We start from the raw sequence: 7,082 nt of genomic DNA on the forward strand, positions 1-7,082 counted from the left end.
GAGGACCCGCCGCTGCCCGGCCGACCCGCGTCCCCACACCGGGCTCCACGCCTGTGCTCGCTGGAGGAGCGGGCGCCCGACCGTTCGTGCCACGCCTCCGGCCTGGCTTCTGGCCGTCGCCGCAGGCCGCACGCCCTCGGGATCAGCCGCCGGCTCGGGCCTCCCGTCCTGCCGTCCCGGACGTCCGCGTCTCGAGTCGCCGCCGGGTCCACAAGCGCGAGCCCCGGGTTCGAGGCGGAACCGCGCGCGGCAGGCAGCGGGCCGGCCTCTCCCCGCCCTTGCCGGGTCCGGAGAGCGGCGCCCGGGCAGCGAGCGCCTCCCCAGCGGCCGCCCTCCCTCCCGCCGCGGATCAGAGACCGGCCCGGAGGGGTGGTCGGCGTGTGCCACGCGGCAGCCGGGTCTCGGGTCGGAAAGATCCCGCACTGCCCACCGCCCCGGGTCCCGCGTTCGCCCGCCGTGAATTTCGAGCCGGGAGCCCGGCAACCAGCCAGCCCCGGACTCCGGGAGCCGGCCCCGCCCTGCGCGGAGGTGGAGCCAGCCCTCTGTGACCACGCCCCCTCCCCTGCAGGGCGGGGACATGCAGAATAGGAGCTGGCGAGCCTCAGCCCCGAGGAACGCCGGGACAAACGCGGCCGTAACATTTCCAGTAAAATGCGACGACATTTAAGGGACATGGGGTGCGATCGAGTTTACTTTTGCATGGGTGAAGCAGAGGAGATGAGGAGGCGCGGTTGTGGATTTGACCGCGAGTGTAATGTGGATCATCGTCTTAGGGCAATGGTGTGTTGGCGTTGTGTGGCATCGCTTCTCGGCCTTTTGGCTAAGATCAAGTGTAGTATCTGTTCTTATCAGTTTAATATCTGATACGTCCTCTATCCGAGGACAATATATTAAATGGATTTTTGGGCCTTGGAGATGGAATAGGAGCTTGCTCCGTCCACTCCGCGCATCGACCCGGTATTGCAGTACATCCGGGAACGGTGCACCCCTCCGGGGGAAATTAGTGCTGTCTAATAAAAGACTTCAAATCTTTCTCACGCGGGTAGTTTGCATCTGCTTTTATGTGTTGCTTTCTACTTTCTCTCACATTTGTGATATTTTAAAGTTGTACAAGAAGATGATAATGTCTGGTCTTCCACCCCATATTTAGTCTCTTACAATTACAGGAAAACATCATTAGTCGCAGGCTTAATGGGTTTAGTAAGTTTACCTTTTCACTTCCTGTTTTCAGCACCCATAATCCTCTGAAATATCAGTTCAAACTGGCAGTGGCCAGCAGTAAATTTCAGTTCTTCAGTTTCGTTTAGTTTCTTTGAGCATTCTGTGTTGCAGTGGCACTTGTCCAGATTGGTACCTCCCCATAGTGGGAAAAAGAAGCTTTTTCCCCTTCAAGGGGAAGAAAGGTACTCCTCAAAACAGCTAAATCTGGTATGAGGTCTTTCCTTCTCTCCCATCTCTTCAGGCTCTTTTATTTTTTTTCTTTCCCTCTTTTTGCAGTAGAGCAAGAGAGACCAAAACCTAACCTGAGTTACAAGAAACAAGGCAGTGAAGGCTATAAAGGAAGTATCCAGGAGCAACTGCGACGCTCCTACACCTCCCCCATCCAATGTCTGTGCTTCACAGAAAAACAAAAATAACAAATCCACAAAATACAACAGCTAGAATTACAAAACCCAATTCATCCAAGGGTGCTAGAAGACCAGAAGGAGAGGTGGGAGGGTAAATGGCACAGACAGGAAAGTGAAGTATTCAAATCGTCCAGGCACGGGGGACTGGCAAATGCTAGAAACTTTTAGCTGTGGTCCTTTCAGATTCACATGGTGGTAAAAAAAAAAAAAAAAAAAAAAAAAAAAAAATCCACATACTAATGTCACCAAGATTTTGCCTTATGTGCACCAGAGACAGAAATTCAAACTCCACAAACAGAAGAGACTATGCAAAGGGCCCTTGGCAGAGTGGGTCCTGCCTTCCCTGGCAGGGGGAGGAGAAGAGAGAAAGAGCTGCCACAGCTTTCATCCAATCCCACCCGTCCCTTCTGAACAGCAGGCGACTCAGTGGCCGGCAGCAGACTTCAGTTTGGCAGGAGATGGATGGATGCGGTGAAGGAAAGTTCTCTGCAGAGGTGGAGCTGCTCAGGGCAGACTGCAGGTAGACTGTCTTTGGAAGACCACCCAAGAGAAGAGGCGCAACTGGAAAAGGTATGCTTTTCCAGGGGTCTTTGCTTCATTGGCGCTGATCATGAATAAAGGAAAGAGGATAGAGAAGAGGCGGCCACTAAGAATGGATGAGCACTGCATGGCTGTGAGCAAAGCCAAGGGCAAACCAAATCCAGAGTAGTAAGGCCAGTGTCGTTCTATGCTTGACAATCGCTGATGCATTTCAATTCCTTTGTATTGAACCAACGATGTTCAAAGCAGCACAGGGAGTAGAGAAGGGACATAGGCAGCGGACTAACCAACAAGATGGACGGGAAAGAGGTTTTGACACGGTCAGCCATCTCCTCACCACCCAGACTATCAGCTACACACACGGAGAGAAGAGCCTCAACATCTCCCATCATCAAGGACCCCCGCAGCCCCGCCGATCCGGCCACGGCGTTCGTCCATCTCGGGGATCCCGCTCGGCTCCCCTCCGAGCCCGGCCGGCCGCCCGCTCCGCCGGGGCGCTCCAGCTCCCAGGCCCGGGGCCGCTGAGCCCGCACTGGGCATGCCCGGGCCGCTGGGACGTCAGGCGGGCACTTGTTATGTGTATGTTTTTTATTGTAGTTAATAGAAGGGTTACATTATATTCACCAGATGGAAGGTGTATAACTTCACAAACATTGATACCCTTTCTCATGACATGGCCCCCATTTCCCTTCCACCCTCCCCTCCCCCCATCTTGATTTCCCCCCTTCCCTATCCAATTTCAAATAACCAATTAAGCTTATATGTGCTGCTTTTTTTTTTCTGTCTTGTTTTTCTGACTTTAACTCTATCAAGGGTATCAGTTTTATTTATTTTTGCTCAATTATAATACTTAGTTTCTTTTCCACGGCTGTGTACTATTTATTTAGTGTTTAAGGTGTGCTATGCTTATAGGGCTGGCGCCAGTTAACAAAGAAGTCACATTTTCCCGTTGGAAGCTTTGTGTCCCCATATAAGAGAGGCTTGTCAGGCTATAGGTATTTTCAGTGTTCTCCATGTTTTCCTTGGCTGTCCTGGGTGCCCTCACTTGACACATTCAGCTAATTCCCAGGCCATAATCTGGCCTCTCTGATCTCCAAACCCTCTTCATTGAGTCAGGTATTTTATTAGCCTGATGCCGGCGGCTTGTACCTGCAATCCTAGCCAATTCATCGGTTACCTTCTAGAAAACCAGAGGCGCCACTGTGGCTGAAGCCAAGAGTTCAAGCCCCACGACCGACCACCCACCTACCCCCCAAAACTAAGATACTCTATTAACATTAATCATATTTTAAAGTTGCACGTGGTTTCATTAATTTTTATTTTCCTACTCCTTGGTCTTGAACTCAGGGCCTGAGCACTGTCCCTGAGAGTTCTCAAGGCTAGCACTCGACTGTGTGAGCCACAGCACCATTTCTGGCTACACTAAGAACTTCTTAGTGTATTGCTAGACAAGCACTCTACCACTAGGCCAAACTCCTGCCCTCAATAATTCTTATACACCTGCATTCATTCATTGCCAGGGCCTGAGCACTGTTCTTAAACTTTCTCAAGGCTAGAGCTCTACCACTTGAGCCTCAGCACCACTTCTGGCTTTTTTCTATGTATGTGGTACTGAGGAATCAAACCCGGGTCTTCGTGCATGCTAGGCAAGCACTCAACCACTAGGCCAAACTCCCGGCTCCCCTTTTTTTCTTAATTTTACTTTATTGTCTGGGTGATGTACAGAGGGGATACAGTTACATTCATCAGGTAATAAGTGCATTACTTCTTGAATATTGTTATCCCTTCCCATGTTGTTCTCCCAGTTTCCTTCCTCCAACCCCTCCCACTCATCTTGTTATTTCCTTGCCTTCTCATTTTCAGATACTTTGGGTAGTTATTCTGATGACTCACATGGACTTTCCTGCCCAGGCTGAAACTGATCCTCAGATCTCAGCGTCCTGAATGGCTAGTGTTACAAGCAAGGTGTGATCCACCATGTCTGCAAGACATGAACTTTCTAGTTGATTTTTGTAAGAAAGTGTTCATACGTAATCTGTCTACTTCGTTCTTTGCGTGTGGTTATACCAGAATTCTAGTCAAGTACGGCATCTCACAAAAAGGTTTTGGGCATCCTTTATGTGTGCACTTGGCCAGGAGCGCCCAGACCCTGAGGTCAATCCCCAGGAATAATAATGATAAATGTAAACAAATGATTTCAAAATTGCTACCCATCGGAACTAGGGACTGCTACCTCCTTTCCTATCTTAGGCTGATCTCTTAACAAAGATACAGAATAAAAACTAGTCTCTTGATGATGGAGCCTTGATTAATGCTCCGTTTTTATGCATCTAGTTTCTCCTTTTGTTGTTCAGTCCACAGAGAGCTACATGTTAGACAAACCTGCCATTGTCCCTAAGAAAAAAGGAAGCTGTTCGTGATGTGCCGACTACCTTCACTCAGCCTTGGAGTTGGTGTATTCACTACCTCTGAGAAGATGGCTTGGCATATCAAGTCATGGAAGGTGCACTCGGCTCAACATTGCTGTAATATTATATGTCAACCTCATGTGTGCTCCTCCCGTGGGGTGCAATCTCCACGACGACATCGGATTTACTCTTAGAATGCCATCCATCCTTCATTGCTTACCTCCAGACTCAAGTGTTCAGCCCTTCGTCCTCAAAGGTAACTTACACTAATATGTCCTTGTTCTATGCGTACCTTTCACAGAAAGTCACAGGCTTGGGGGCATTATGGACATTTTTGTCCCAAAATGTTATGGATGTCCACATATTATTCAATAAAACGAATTCTTTTTTTTTTTTAAAGGTCTGCTTTGTTGTTGCTGTTATTCAGTGTTGCACACACAAGTATTTTCCTATACCTTCCACAGTTTTAGCATTGCCTTACCAGTAATCAAGCTGATTCAAGTGTCCAGGATTTGATAAGAGCACTAGAAAAAGAAACTGAAGAGGATAAAAGAAAAAAAGGAGGCAGACAGGTACTGGTGGCTCAGGCTAGAGATCTGAGGATCTCACACACAGGACAAGGAGCTGGTTGTAGAATCTAGTTAGCTTAGGAACCTCATTTGGTGAGGAAGAGTTCTGTTTTCATTGGTTCACAAAGTAGTGTTTATTGTGTTGTGGGAGGACTTGTTTTCTACTTCGAATTTTGTTTCACTCACCTTCCTTGTTTTCTTTCTTATTTTCATAGGTTGCCCCACGTTCTGCATTACTTTGCTAAGATTAACTTTCTCGTCCCAGATAACTCACCTAGGAACGCTGGAAGATGTCCCCAAATGAGATTCCTTACCAAGAAAAAAAGAAATTAACGTTAGTATTGGAGCAGAATAACAAATAAAGACCGACCAAAACGTGTTTAAAGATAAAAGTAGCAGAAATACAAACGCACAAAGCCTTTTTTTAAACCGCTTTAATTCCCCCGGAGGGGTGCACCGTTCCCGGAGGTACTGCAATACCGGGTCGATGCGCGGAGTGGACGGAGCAAGCTCCTATTCCATCTCCAAGGCCCAAAAATCCATTTAATATATTGTCCTCGGATAGAGGACGTATCAGATATTAAACTGATAAGAACAGATACTACACTTGATCTTAGCCAAAAGGCCGAGAAGCGATACCACACAACCCCAACACACCATCGCCCTAAGACGATGATCCACATTACACTCGCGGTCAAATCCACAACCGCGCCTCCTCATCTCCTCTGCTTCACCCATGCAAATGTAAACTCGATCGCACCCCATGTCCCTTAAATGTCGTCGCATTTTACTGGAAATGTTACGGCCGCGTTTGTCCCGGCGTTCCTCGGGGCTGAGGCTCGCCCGCTCCTATTCTGCATGTCCCCGCCCTGCAAGGGAGGGGGCGTGGTCACCGAGGGCTGGCTCCACCTCCGCGCAGGGCGGGGCCGGCTCCCGGAGTCCGGGGCTGGCTGGTTGCCGGGCTCCCGGCTCGAAATTCACGGCGGGCGAACGCGGGACCCGGGGCGGTGGGCAGTGCGGGATCTTTCCGACCCGATACCCGGCTGCCGCGTGGCACACGCCGACCACCCCTCCGGGCCGGTCTCTGATCCGCGGCGGGAGGGAGGGCGGCCGCTGGGGAGGCGCTCGCTGCCCGGGCGCCGCTCTCCGGACCCGGCAAGGGCGGGGAGAGGCCGGCCCGCTGCCTGCCGCGCGCGGTTCCGCCTCGAACCCGGGGCTCGCGCTTGTCGACCCGGCAGCGACTCGAGACGCGGACGTCCGGGACGGCAGGACGGGAGGCCCGAGCCGGCGGCTGATCCCGAGGGCGTGCGGCCCGCGGCGACGGCCAGAAGCCAGGCCGGAGGCGTGGCACGAACGGTCGGGCGCCTGCTCCTCCAGCGAATACAGGCGCGGAGCCCGGCAGCGGCGGGTCCTCTTGTCCGCTCGGGGTCCTTTGTGGACGGACGCACGGACGGATGCACGCGGAGCGCGGTGCGCTGCGGGCGGGCAGGCGGGCGCGCGTCCTCCCCTCCTGCCCCCGGGAAGCCGGGCGCCCGGCCCCGCGGACTGTGCGCTCCGTGGACGGGCACCGGGCTCGTCGGGCGTTGCGCGTCGAGGACAAGGACGTGGTCTTCCACGCGCGCGCGCGTGCCAGGACCAGGGCAACGCCCGCGCTGCGACGGGGTCCCTCCAGGCAGGTTAGCCATGGCCGTGCCATGCGTGCCATGCGGCAGGTGAGGGCGGCCTGCCCCGGGGGCGAGGGGAGCTCCTGCCCACACCACCCTGCAGGAGGCGACAGGAGGCCCCAGCCAGTGGCCTGGACCGCTGTGTCCACGCCTCCTGCGGCCCAGGGGAAGACGATCTCAAGGAGGACAGAGACTGCAAGTTGGCAGTGACCATCAGGCTTTATTGATCCAAGGATCTCCCTCGGACAGAAGTGCGCCACGCTTCTGATGTGT

The 7,082-nt window shown here is 52.6% G+C and overlaps 2 non-coding genes across 2 annotated transcripts; one reads left to right on the top strand and one right to left on the bottom strand.

Annotated features, from left to right (window-relative positions):
• Positions 1 to 800: 800 nt before the first annotated feature.
• On the top strand, positions 801 to 991 carry LOC150048744 (U2 spliceosomal RNA). The gene has a single exon (XR_016539178.1). It is a non-coding gene; the product is annotated as a U2 spliceosomal RNA (small nuclear RNA).
• Positions 992 to 5,591: 4,600 nt separating this feature from the next.
• On the bottom strand, positions 5,592 to 5,782 carry LOC150048745 (U2 spliceosomal RNA). Its single transcript, XR_016539177.1, has one exon. It is a non-coding gene; the product is annotated as a U2 spliceosomal RNA (small nuclear RNA).
• Between the last annotated feature and the right edge of the window lie 1,300 nt (positions 5,783 to 7,082).

This window comes from Megascapheus bottae, chromosome 21 (genome assembly GCF_031878675.1).
Source record: "Megascapheus bottae isolate mThoBot1 chromosome 21, mThoBot2.hap1, whole genome shotgun sequence".
Lineage (NCBI taxonomy): Eukaryota > Metazoa > Chordata > Mammalia > Rodentia > Geomyidae > Megascapheus > Megascapheus bottae.